Here is a 13368-nt window from a genome sequence, read left to right as displayed (position 1 = left end):
CAGGGAGCAGCTGCTGCCTGCAATCCCCCAGTGAGCAGATCCCAGCCCTGCACATGCAGGAGCCACTGTCCCCTGCCCGGCCGAGCAGAGCGTGCGGGGCCCTGGGTCTGCGGCGTCTGCGCACCCCGACGCTGGCAGAGGTCAGGGACGGTGCAGAAGCACAAAGAGCAGACTGGCATGCTCTGAGATTCTTTGGCTCGGTAGGAAACACATCCTTGGACAGCCTCCCATCGAGCCACAGCCAGATCCAGGGGAAAATCTGGAAGCTGCAGGCTGGAATTTATGAGCCCTGTCCCCATTAAAATAGCCGGCGATATTTCCATCTGTCAGTAACAATGATGAACAGACCTACTCCTTTGCATATCCCAGGCCTTGCCCAAACAAAACCAACACCAGCCAGGACGGGATTTGGCACAGAGATGACCATTGCCCTGCTGGGAATTTATGGCTCCAGTCTGCCCAGTCTCTAGGAAGAGCAGGAGCAGAGAACCAGATAATCTTTAAGATTCCTTCCACTCAGGGCATTCTGTGATTCTATGAAATTCTCATGGTTTGCTCCCAGCGCCAGACAAACCCTCACAGCTCAGGCAGAGCAGGTCAGCCATGGTGACAGGGTGACATTTCTGGGCACATTTCCCTGCTTTTATGCAGAAAATCTGCAGAGCCAGCTGGGCCCAGCCAGGTGAACGCTGGCAGATGGTACAGAGGGCAAGTGAGTCCTTGCCCTTGCACGAGCTCCTGCCCAGCGGCGCGGCACCTGCGTGTGCCGGCATCCCTGCCATGGGCCAGCGTCCCTGCTGCAGCTGAAGGGGCCTCAGCACCAACATCTAAGCAACATTTTGAATCAAACTCAGCACAGATACAGGAGATATGCACAGCAGGAGCCTGGAGGAACAGGGTCAGGGCAGCACCTGGGAAGCAGCATCCAGTAGCCCAGCAACCGACAGCCACTCCACCCTCGGACACGCTCGTCCCCGCTGCACAAACCTTCTACGGAACCCGAAAATACGCTCACAAAGACACAGAGCAGCATCAGCCACACTTACACATGGACAGATCCACACGTGTCCATCCCTCTAGTGCCACAGCATGGGCTCTCGGGCCCCAAAACCACCTGAGGGCTGGCAATGACAGTTGGGGGAAGCCCTGCAGTTCTCAGGCAGACCAGCAAGTGAGATGCCAAGGACAGAACACAACGTTCCCGAACTTTCCATGAGCCCAGCGGAGCAGCTGTGCCAGAGCAAGGGCAGCCTTTGGGCAAGCTCGACCTGCTGGGTGGGCTCCTACCTTGGGCTGCTGGCATCTTCCCCTTGTTGAGCTGCTTGAGGCGCTTCTGGTGGGACTTGCCGTTGTAGTGGATCTGAGCCTGCGCGGCCGAGTTGAGCTGGATGTTGCAGACCTCGCAGAGTGTGAACGACTGGTGCTTCTTCTCCCGCTTCATGCGCTGCTCGGGCTGGCTGGGGGGGCAGCTGGCCACCTCTGCCAGCCGCACCGCGCTCTCGGGGCTGTGGGATGGGCTCAGGGGTCGCTTCATGCCTGCGGGAGGAAGGACAGACCCGCCATGAGGACAGAGGGACAGGAACAGGGTGCCATGTGAGGCTGGAGAGCCCAGCACAGGTCCCACTCCTCTGGGGTGTCTGGATCCAGGGGGAATGCCTGAGCAAGAGCAACAGCGTTTGGGCAAGATGACATGAGCAGCAGCATTCCCAGAAGGGAATAACCCACTTCTTCCAAGTTTCCAGCTCCAGAAGACACTCCTTGTGTCAGTTCAAGTTTCTGTTCACTCCCGGACAGCACCGTGGGTTGGCCCAAGGCAGAGTTGGGATGGAACCAACTCTCTGCAGGCAAGAGACTCAGCTGGCAGGACTCGTGTGCGGTGCGGGGATTCCACAGCCCATCCCCACCATGGCAGGAGGACGACTGGCACCAGGACTGCCAGCCACCAGCAGGTGCCTGTCCTGAACGCGGGGCTCTGTGGGACCACCTTCTGTGGGAAGCTGAAGCCCCAGACCCATACAGGGACACCAATGGGGAAAGCTGCCCAGGGAGGGGCTGGGGACAGCCCTCCAGTGACCTTTGCCTTGCAGGGACACTGTCTCTGCTGCCCAACCCAGAGCTGGGAGCTGGTGGGAAATCCAGAACAGCCTCAGAGGTGTGAAAGTCACCCGAGCCCCGTGATCCAGTTACCACCTTGGAGCTGGCAGCTGCTGGTTACAAATACCCACAGGCACGCTGTGCCGAGACACCCCAGGGGGCCAAAGCAGGGGCTAGGGTGTCTGTGGGTGGCCAGGCAGGACCCAAGGGTGCCCTGTAGAGCCATCCCTGGCATCCTCGGGCAGGGCTGCAGGGGGACAGTGCAGGGTTCAGCCACCCGTGTACTCCATGGGAGTGGAGCAGGGACCAGGCTTTGGCTCAGGCAGCCCAAAAGTTGCTGTGTCGTGCTGGCGTGGGTGGGTTCGGGGTGGGGTTCCCCACCTACACAGCACCCATCAGGAGAGGGGGACTCGGTCCTCGGGCCCACCGGCGGGGTCGGGGGGGGGTCTCGGGGCGCTGCAGCCCCGGCCGCGGCCCCGCGGTGGCGCCGCCGCTCCGCTCCCGCGTGGGTCCCGCGGCGACGGGAGCCGGGACCGGGCACGGCGGGGACCGGGGACAGCGGGGACCGGGGACAGCGGCGACAGGAGGCAGCGGGTCACCCCCCTCGCGGAGCGGGGGTGCGCTGCCACCCACCCACCCTTGGGGTGAGCACCCCAGTCCTCGGCGGGTCTCGGTCCCATCCTGCGCCTTCCCGCACCCCGGAGGTGGCCACGAGTGTCTCCATCAATAGTCCTGTTTAGGCAAAAGGAGCGGGAGGTCTTCCCACGAGCTGTTAACGGAGCCGGAGGCCTTTCCCAGGATAACCATTAGCAGAACAGCCGGAAAGCAGATCTGGATGATGATCAGCGCCAGGAATGTTGAGACAGGGCTTCGGAACGCAGCAGGAACGGCGCACTGGTGGGGACACGCCAGAGGAGGCAGGTCGCTGGGTGCCCTTGGCATCCTCCCCCTCCCCGGGTATTTTTAATGCAATCACATCCCGGGACGCAGAGCTAAAATTGGAACATTATGTGGACAAAGTATCCCTAAAGTCTGCCTCATCTTTAAAACAGACACTGCTGTTGCTCTGATTAGCCAGTGACTTCTGTCCCGGCTCCTGGGGCAGCGTTCTAAGGTCTGTCCTAATTACACACACGCTTGTTGTCTCATTCACTTAATTTCTGCTGCGCCTGTCCTGCTTCTCAGGTGTCAGGGCCACAAACCGGGTTGCTCGTGTCTGGGATGGGTCACGGGACAGGTCATGGCACATGTGCCAGCGGTGTCCTGACTGATGATTACTTTGGGGCAGATTTCCCCTTTTCAGCAAGGCATTGAGGATCTTTCTGGGGGACTGTTACCTTTCACAGGAGGGAAACTGAACAACAGTGAAGGTGAAGTGACACCACCCCGCTTACACCCCCCGGGTAGGGACCCTCAGACTCCCTGCTGCCATCAGCACCAGTCTGTGTCCCATGGGACTTTTGTTGGGCCTGAACTCAGTGAAGCCAACACATGGGACCAGAACCTCCCTCTGAGTCCAACTGCCTTCGCCACGGAGCTGAGGGGATATCACAACAGCTGATCAGGAGATCAGTCCATTCAGCAGTGTAGGAGCAGGGAAAACACCACCCGAAGAGAAAGTCTGCATGAACTTGCTAAGAGAGCAAGAAATCTGAAAAAAAAAATCTGATTCGAGTTCACACGATTCCGGACCATTGAATCCACCTTCCTCATTCCCAGCTGAGCGCACACAACAGAAAATAAAAGCAGTGGAAGTAGAAATTGGTGTGAAAGTGGCCACCAACAACTGTCACAAAATTCCCTCAATCCCCCCGAGTAGGACCGATTTCATGGTCCCACCACCTCAGGTTTGCACCATTGAGCAGCTCCATGACCCCATCCCTGTTTGCACCAGAGACCCTGGCTGTGCCCCCCTTCCTGAGCCCCTGGGGAGCCCCAGACCCCCGCCGGGGGGGCAGCTCCATCATCCTACCTCCGCACAGACTCCTGTCTGCTGGCAGAGGTGATTTCTAGCCCACTCACCCATTTGGGCTCAGGACACAGCGACACTCAAGAGGCAGCACCTGGTGCCCCAGCCCGGCGCGGGAGGCTCCTACCTGGTGCCTGTGAAGGGAGCACCGAGCCCTGCCCTTGGCACTGCTGAGCCGAGCCGGCTCCTGCCCGTGTGCCACAGCCGTCAGGGCACCGCAGCCGCCCCTACGCCCGGAGAGTTCCCGACACTTGTCTCATGTTTCAAGGAGCACTTCAAATGCGGTTCGATCGCCACTAAATCAGCCCTCATCAGCAGCCTCCGGACGAGAGCCGGGCACGTCCGAGCTGGTGCCTGAGGCTCAGCAAGTTCCCAAAGAGCCTGGAGCGTCACGCGGGGCGGTGGGCGCCAGCTGGCAGGAGGTGGCACTGGAGGAGCCAGCTTGAGCCAAGAGCAGGAGGATGCACCTGACAGCAGCTCTTGGTGATGGGAGAGACAGGGGAATGGGGCAGCTTCCCAGGGTGCCTCGAAGGTTGGGCCCAGAGCTGGAGCAAGGCACATTTTAGGATAAGTCCATAAACCATCCGATGCCAGAGCAAGGATTAGTGGGAGCCATCTCTCCCCCAAGGCTCCAGGCTGCAGGCTGGCTCCTGGCACAGGGACCAGGGCACACAGGGAACTCAGATGACCCACACCCCAAATGCCCCGGTTGGCTCTTACCTTCAGATGCTCCCCGGGGTTCCCCTCAGCGCTGCTCCCACGCGCTGAAGGGCAGTGGGACATTGTGCAGCATCCCGGGAGGGCAGGGAGCATCACACGGAGCACGGTGCCACTGCGTCTGTCCTCTCCTTCGCACATCAAGATCATTAATGCCGCAGGACTGAGTGTCCCCTGAATCAGCAGATCCCAGCCCTGTTCCCGGGCAGTGAGAATAGCTGAAACCCAGCTGAAGGAGATGCCGTGGAGGGAACAAGGTTGCTCCTCTGCAGCGGGGCAGGGAAAGTGCCCATCCTCTCTGGCAAGCAAAACCTGGACAGTGCCACCAGCTCTCACACCAGCAGAGAAAACAGCAAAGCAAACAGAGGTAGGGAGTGTGGCATTCCATCCCAGGGTTCGGCTGTAGGTGTGAGCACAGTGCAGGAGCAGTGGGAGAGGAAGGACGGAGGCTCCATGATTCATCACCCTGATCGGATGCTGCTCCCCCAGCCACTCCACGTGCTGCCAGCGGAGGAGAACCTGGCACAGGGCTGGCAAGATCACAGCATCCTTCGGGATTCTTGTGGCCAGCACAGAGCCACGTCTTACAGAGATGGGAAATAAAATACAGAGAACTGGGTGATGCACAGGGAGGCTCCGAGCCCCGGCAGCACCTTGTGCCTCCCTCACGGCTTGCTGAAGCTGCCATGGGGAAGTTCCCAGAGAAGATGATTTTCCACAAGTGCAGGATCCAGAATGAGATCCAGGCCAGCTCCTGGGGAGCTGCCACCCGCACCACAGACACCGACAGCTGGGCCAGCAGTGGTGCCACTGAAGGTACGAGGCCAGAAGCATCACCATGAGCACTGCGGTGGTGGCAGTGACGGTCACATTCCCCCACCCACGTGTTCCCTGGAGGGCAAAGGTGGGGACACCCACCACGAGCACTTACAGTGACGAGTAGGGTCCCAGCAAGATGCACAGCAGAGGTGGGCAGAGTCTTCTCTCCCAGCTCCCCTCACTTCTGCATCTGGATCAGGGCCTTTTCAGGGCAGAAACTGGCCTTTAAGTGAGCTTGTGGAGAGCTGCTGGCTCACAGGAGACCTCCAATTTAAGCTGGAGCTCTCACAGGCTCCTGTATTACAACGCAAATTAAATATTTGATAGTGCTAAGCAAGTGACATTTGCAGTCCGGTCATGGCAGGGGTATCGGATAGAGATATTTGCAACGGGATCTGTTTAAATCCATGTAGTGCTTTGGGTCTGTCCATCAAAACAGGACCAAAGCTTTATTAAAATAAACGTTATCAAACACCCGATCTGCTGGGGGAGGCTCTGGAGCCCGTGCAGTGGGGCCAGGGAGCAGCTGAGCTCTGCTGAGCCGTGAGGCTGCCAGCACAGCACAGCTTTGAAAGAGATTTTCCTTTAAAATTTAAGAGTAGTAAGAGACTTATCCCCACTTGCAGCTGTGTGAGGGAGATTCACTGCAGCAGAGAGAAGGGTAAGCACGACCCAGCCCCAGATGGAACTTGTTTTCAATCAGATCTCTTGGATATGAGGGATTTCTGATACCTGACACCAGATCAGACACGATCCCATCCCACATCCCTCAGAAACATGTTCCAGAAACTGTCACGAAGTTGTTCAGTCTGACAAATGCCTGATTTCCTTCCCCAGCTCCACGACGTGCTCAATGCATGGAAACACACTTTATCAAAGTATAACAAAACTACTTTCATTACCTTCCCTAAAAAAGAGCTTGGAAAGTTAAAGACTGGAAGGTATTTTCTGCATCCATCACCGCAGATATGACAGAGTGACACAGAGTTCAGGCAGCTTGATGACAGTGATCACCCTTCAAGGACAGATTTGGGGAAGATTTCCTTACCAGCACATGGCTCAGTCCCATCAGCTGTGGTGGGAGGGAAGGCTCCCAAGCACTGTCCCAGGGCTGCTCCAGGGCTGCTCTCAGCCCAGAGCTCTGGGAATATGGGACCAGGGACGGCTGGACACCCCAATGACGTGGCTGAGGGGCCACCCCCTGCCCCTCCAGTCTGCCCCAGATCCACAGTTCTTGTCACGGTACTAAAGCTCCCAAACCTCCTGGCTGCTGGGAAGAGTTTGAAAAAGCGTTTTGAGCTGTAAGGCAGGTGACAAGTAAAAAGAACCCCAAATTTATTGTTTTCTCAGAATTTAGAGTGGGAGGAAGGAAAATGGGACGACCCATGATTTTTTAATGCCTGCAGTTGGCAGCTCCATATTTAATGTGACAGCATCCCTTTAAGAAAAATATGTTCATACACAAGGAAGAAAATAAATTGGCAAAGCAATTTGCTTTCAAGCCAGGCTGACAATTCCCTGCTCCAACACTTTGCTGCAGCCTTGGGTGAGCTGCAGTGGCTGGAGCTCCATGCTGGACAGGGATCATCCCAGAGGTTAGGGGTGCTTTGCTGGGTGGCAAGCCCATCTGGGAGCAGTAATTTATCCCAGAGATATTACAAAGAAAGAGTGGAAGGAATAATTCATTGTGTGTGAGGCGACGAGGAGACATGCTGTCATGTTACTGCGCTGACAGCCCCCCGACACAAACAGAGATGCTTGTTACGGAGCCTGAACCCGCACGATCAAAGAGGCTTCTGCATTTGGGGTAGGAAGGGAGAAAAAAAAGACAGGAAGAAAGGAAAAGGAGAGCAAAATCAAAGCCTTGTTACCATTTCTTATGAAAGAAACTTGTGAGAAATGCTCTTTGCAGAGCAATTAGTCACCGGGATCTGAGACCAGCACCCAGCGGGACCTGATGCTGCTGCCCTGGGGCTCAGGAGACACAGCCTGGGGGTCCCACCAGCCATGTGTCCCCCCTCAGGGGGACACAGAGGGGGACATGATTGAGCTGACAGTGCCAGTGGAAAAGACGGGTCTGAGAAGGGACAGCATGATGGCACCAGAGCCACAGGAAGGAGAGGAGCCAGAAACTGGCATCCAAAACCATCCCTCACTTCTGCATCCTCCCCGGTCAGGGGTCAGAGCTCCCCTGCACAATGCTGCACTCCCAGCACCTGGAGTCCCTGCTGACAGTGGCAGCTCTCAAGTCAAGCCCCTAAAGCCTTGAGCTTGTTGGTGGTGGTGAATCCCCAAGCCCCTTGGGGTCCCCAAAGTGATGGGAGTGTGAGGGTCCTGTCAGAACTATGCTGCAGGAGCACTGGCTGCAGCATCAGCTCACACCTTGAAACCCTGAGTTGTCTGTGAACACCATGACACCAGCACTGACAGGCAAGGAAACTAAACAGGACAGACAATAATGAATTGCCCACATCCCTCAGCGTCTCCTGGATACAGAGTAATGCACATTGCTCACCGGATGGAGGACAGAAGAAGAGTTTCAGAACTTGGGTTTAATCAGTTCAGTGACAAGCATGGCCAGGATTCGTCCCCTCCTCTCCCAGTTCCCAGGTCCTGCCAGCCCTTGGACTCACTGCTCTGCTCCTGCAGTGCTGGAATGAAGCTGCAGGAACCCAGTCACCGCAGCATTGAGAATCCTCTGCCGTACTGGAGGTCATCAGTGGCAGGAGAGAAGCACGTGTACCCAATTAAACTGGAAAACCTCTGCTCCCAGAAGGGCAGAGGGCAGCAAGTACTGGCTGGTGGTGCAGGTGGCAGCTGGACTATTTGTTTGGGCATCGCCATTAATGTTATTTAATGAGCTCGGGTGGGTCAGCGTTCCTGTTTGAAAGGAATTCCTAAATGGACTCATGAAAAGTTACTTGTCTCCCTGCCAAGGAGACAGCCCCACGCCTGCTTCCTCCTCGGCGCTGAGCAGGAGAGATCTCCTTGCTCTGTGCTCACCTGCCTCCCACACGTGTGTGACACTGCCATCGCTGCTGCTGTCACTGCAGGGGCTGCCACGCTGTCACCAAAGGGTGCCTGCCACAGAGAGGGCAGTTCACATTGACCCTGCACAGGGCAACAGAGCCATGACCAGAGCAGAGGCTGGTCCCTCCGCAGTGAATTCCCAGGCTGAAGCCTGGTAGCTGCTGCTCCTCCACCTGGGCACTGGCCACTGCCCTGTGCTCAGCGCTGCCCACCAGCAAATTCCAGGTGATGGGAAACACGGTGGCAAGGTGGACCGGGCGGAGGGGCTGCTGGCAGGTCCATCTCCTGCCAGACAAGGCAGCCCATCCATGCCAAGGGTCCGAGCGTGTCCCTGCGTGGGCACAGTGCCAGCTCCCAGCCGGGACAGGGGAGGCAGCCAAGGAACAGCCCCACGGGCTGCCTCGGGGCGTGTACTGGGGCCGGGATCCCAACGGGATCCCAACGGTGAGCCCCGCAGGCGCCAGCCCATCGCCGGGGCTCCCGACTCCCTGGGGTGTGTGGGGGACAGCAGCGAGAGCCTCAGCTCCGCTGGCAGCTGGCGAGAGGTGGAGGCGTTGCTGTTATGAAAACATGCGAGGGCTGTGTCTGAAAACATTGCGAGGAGCCAGCTCCATAAATAGGCCCTTTATGGCTCTTCCCTGCACTGAGACAGACCCTTTCACATGCGCTTGGCTCCGGCGTGGCGGGTTACTCGGTTAAAACAGCCTCCTGTCAGGTGGGGAGAACTGGGGGGCACCGGCAGACAGGATGCTGACACTGCAGTTCAGCCCCACCACCCTACGAGCAGAGGGTGCTCCCCCACACCAGCACCTGTGGAACAGTGGCTCGTGTCCCTCTGCAGGAGCTGCCATGCCCATGGGAGGACAGGGACCAGGACAGTGACTGTCATGGGACATGGGCAGCAGCTGCTCCACTGCCACCACCTCCGCGGCGCCGCAGCACACGGTCACAATTAATCAATGGATTCATCACGGAGTTGTCAGTAATTGAGCAGCTCCGGTGGCCGTGGAGCCCAATGGCCTGTCTGGTGTCAGAACCCGCGCGTGCAGCAGCAGCTCTTTGCTGCTTTCGGCCACATCCATTTAACACAATGACAGTTCAGTTTGTGCCCCCTCAGCAAACGTCCCCCGGTGTGGGAACACTGGTGACTAAAGCAGCGGGTGAACGATTAGTGACTCAGCGCATAATTTTGCTCATTTTGTGGCTTTTTTTAGCACGGGGCGGACAGAGCTTGCACAGCAAACACTCGCCTGGCACCGCCACCGCTCCCCCCACGGCGTCCCAGCGCTGGGCACCCACCTGGGGCTGGGGACCTTCTGCACACAAGCAGCTTTTTGATGTGGTTCTGCCATGGAAAACAGGGAGAAGAAGCTGGAAAATGCTGCCAAGGGCTTTGGCTTGTTCTTCATTCTCCCTGTATTGTTTCCTTTCTGACCTGGGGAAAGGCAAGGGGAGGCTGCAGCCGTGGGGAGCTGGGCAGCCCTGGCTGCGCAGTTCACGCTGCGCTGGCGCTGACCCGGCAGCCGCCTTTGTCAAGAGCAAAGCACTGAGCTCTCATCTTGGCCGTAACTGATGTCTGCAAACACCAGGTGCCGGCTTGAATTAACAAGCTCTTTGAGCTGGAACTGTGCTACTAACGCTGTGGCGAATGCTGCTGGGGGAACCTCTGCCCGGGCCACCTGCAGCAGCCCAAAGACCACACGAATGGCTGCATCACGCGGGCTGGGGACAGTGACAGGGACATGTCATCAGCTTCTTCTCATCCTTACAGACAGGGCAGCCACAGCACAGCAACCGTCTGAGTGCATAAACCCAGCATGAGAGAGCAGGTCCAGCCCTGGGTGGCTCTGTGTCTGGCAGTGCCAACCTGGCCAGTGGCATGTCTGCACCTCCAGGTGATCCATGTAGGAGTGGAGACTGAGGTCCACATCCTTGGCACTGCCACTGCACCTTCACAGATCCCTCTCCATCCCAGCTGAGCCACCCCAAGGTCCCCCAGGTCATATCCCTTGTTCCTGCATCTGTGCAACCAGCACAACCACTGGGACCAGTGAAACCAGTGCCAGCCACTCCTGTCTACCATGGGAAGCAACTGCCAGTGCTGTCAGACGGTCACTCAGTGTCACCAAACCCTCCCATGGGGCCAGAGGGACATGGCCCCAAAGCAGCTCCAGGGGTGGCAGCCCCAGCCACCACGGGGGGACAGGGAACCACCACCTAAAGCAGCTTCGTCTTTGCTTTCTCTTTAATGATTTCCCAGCTGCTTCCCCATTTCAGCTGATAATGGGACTTCACTCTCTATCTGGGTCTGAGAGGCGCTTGCCTTGTTCAGGCTGGAGAAAATCAATTCCCCTCTCACTCAAGTCTTTCCAAGACAGATGAACTGAAGATCGTGCCTGCCTGAGCAAAATATTTATTCAGTCTGGGAACAGATTTACTTTTGAACCTTCTATAAATACAGCTGAGGGCCCCAATTTAATCCCTTACCAGAAGACCTAATTTTATTTGTTTTATGTTTTAAAGAATCTACTCTTTTCCAATGCCTTGTCAGCAGGTGAAGAAAGGCAGGATTTTTGGCACTTGCATTGGCAATGGGTGGAGGACTCCGGGTGTAGCCAGTGAGACCCCCCCCCCCCCGAGTCTGGGTTTTGCAGGGTTTCCTGCTCTCCGTTACTGATTTACACCCATCAAAGTGCTGCTGGGGCCAGGGCAGGCAGGGAGAGGCCAAATCCTCCACAGAGGCATCTTTGTGACCATGCCTGCCCTGCCCTGCCCTCATGAGGGTCCCCGTGCTGGGGCAGAGTCTCCATGTCAGCACAGCCACTGTCTGGCCCCACGCATGACCCTCTCCGGCCCCCCAGGACCAGTGACCACTTTCCTGCAGCCCCGTCACCCCCATCTGTGTGAGCCCCCCGAGACCAGCCGTGCTTCACTCCATCAACAGCCAAACGGGCTTCATGAGCCGGGTGCTAATTAGGATTCAAAGGGGAGGCTGTTTATCCGTGATGCAGCTGGCACTCCACCACCAACCAGCGCCTCTTCCCATCACCGTCCCCATGGGGTGACACACCGAGCAGGGACCCTGCTTGGGACCGTGACATCACACCAGCCCTGACCCTCCAAGGGTCCTGCATCCTGCCCTGCCTGTATTATCTGTCACTCCACAGCCAAAGGTCCCTTGGCTGGGGCCACAGGCAGGTCACAGTCCCCACCACTGGCAGGAGAAGGAAAAGATCCCTGGCCAGCCAGGGGTGAGTGGGCAGTGGGAAGCTGCCCCAGGGGCACTCAGGGAGGATCCTGCCACCCACCAGCATCTCACTGTCACACATGACTGAGCCCTTGCCAGAGAGGGTTTGCCCGAGTCCTTAGGAGAAGAAACATTACCAAGGACAAACTGAAAAGCTTTCCCAGTGCCAGGCAGAAGCCAAGCCCCAGAAAGTGCTGGAGCTAATTTTCTGCTGCCAGAGCCCACCCTGGCACTTCCCTGTGCCTATGGGAGCAGCACTGGCACTGCAGCAGAGCCGGCAGCAGGCCAACACCCAAAGGTGCAGGAGGTTACCGGGTGTCTGTAAATCCCTTCGAATCATCCGCTGCCTAAGTCGGCATCAGTCTGCACTCATCCTGCCCTGAGCTTCCAGCCACGCCTTGTGCCTTCCAATGGTAACAGAGCACAGACGGGAACACCAGTCCAGGTCCCTCCCCGAGCTCTGCAGCAGCTCCTGGACAGGAGAGAGCTCCTGCACAGCCCCAGGGTGGACGGACAGATTCCAGCCTGGACAAGGCTGTGCTCCTCTTTGACATATCCCCAGTCCTTGGAAGGCTCCTCCAAAGGCACAGCGTGCTCCACGCCACTACTGGTTTGCTAATTTGACACACTTACTAAATTGCTATTACACCTGTTGGCTAATTACCTCCCCTGGAAACCAGAGAGGACAGAAATTTGACATTGAACTGTGCAAACCTGAAACCCTACGGATGCCGGCTGGGGGACTGGGAACACGGCACTGTGGAAGTGTCCCTCCCTGCCCCCCCCAGTTGTGGCCCCACAGATGACCACTTCTGCTGCCCCACACCCTGGTGGGATGGGGAGTGGGGAGCCCAGCAGCCCCGGTGAACCCCCTGCACCACAAACCCAGGGCGCCAGTGCTGCCCTTCCCACACCCTCCACCTTCCTGAGCACAGATTAATCTGGGAGAGCTTTAATCCGCTAAAGCCCTTTCGTAACAGCCCTCAAAAATAAGCCTGGAGAGTTCCTAATACTTCTTGAAAATTTGGAGTTGGGATATTTATAGGCTCTGGCCTCGCGTGCGACGAAGCGCACCCAGCGCTGGGCGGGAGGGCTCTGAGGTGGGGGGACCCACAGCCAGGCCTCAGCTCTCACCCCCCAGCCCAGCCAGCAGCCTCCCTGTGCTGCTCCCAGTCTCCCGCCAGCTGGGTAACAAGCTTCCCTTGTTTGGGCTTTTTATGTTTTTTTTTTTTCCTACAAGCGTTTCAAGCTCCTCTGAAGAGTCTCCAGCCTCGCACACAAGACGGGCTCTGTGCCTTCAGCCCTTCAAACGAATGCAAAGCAGCGACGCTCCCGACCAAGACAAACAGCGGCGACACCACGTCCCACGGGCACGTGGCTGGGGAGGGAGAGGGGAGCAAATCAGACACAGCAACAGGGAAAGTTCAGGGGGAAAAAAAACAAACCCCCAAAGATGTGCCAGGCATTACCCACATCCACAAAAACCAGGATG

At 57.5% G+C, this 13368-nt stretch overlaps 1 protein-coding gene across 2 annotated transcripts in view; it reads right to left on the bottom strand.

The window, feature by feature from the left end:
• The window catches only part of CUNH17orf113 (chromosome unknown C17orf113 homolog), a 40731-nt gene that overhangs the window by 22730 nt on the left and 4633 nt on the right, over positions 1-13368 (bottom strand). The window contains exon 1 of one of the 2 annotated variants that reach the window (XM_027666318.1): positions 1288-1369. The exons of the other annotated variant lie outside the window; for it this stretch is intronic. The gene's annotated coding sequence lies outside the window, so the exon portion shown is untranslated. Of the gene's footprint in view, positions 1-1287; positions 1370-13368 lie in introns of those variants that run through there. 2 annotated transcript variants of the gene reach the window in all.

Source organism: Corapipo altera, unplaced genomic scaffold (genome assembly GCF_003945725.1).
Source record: "Corapipo altera isolate COAL_440 unplaced genomic scaffold, ASM394572v1 200, whole genome shotgun sequence".
Lineage (NCBI taxonomy): Eukaryota > Metazoa > Chordata > Aves > Passeriformes > Pipridae > Corapipo > Corapipo altera.
This window is presented reverse-complemented; position numbering and strand designations above follow the sequence as displayed.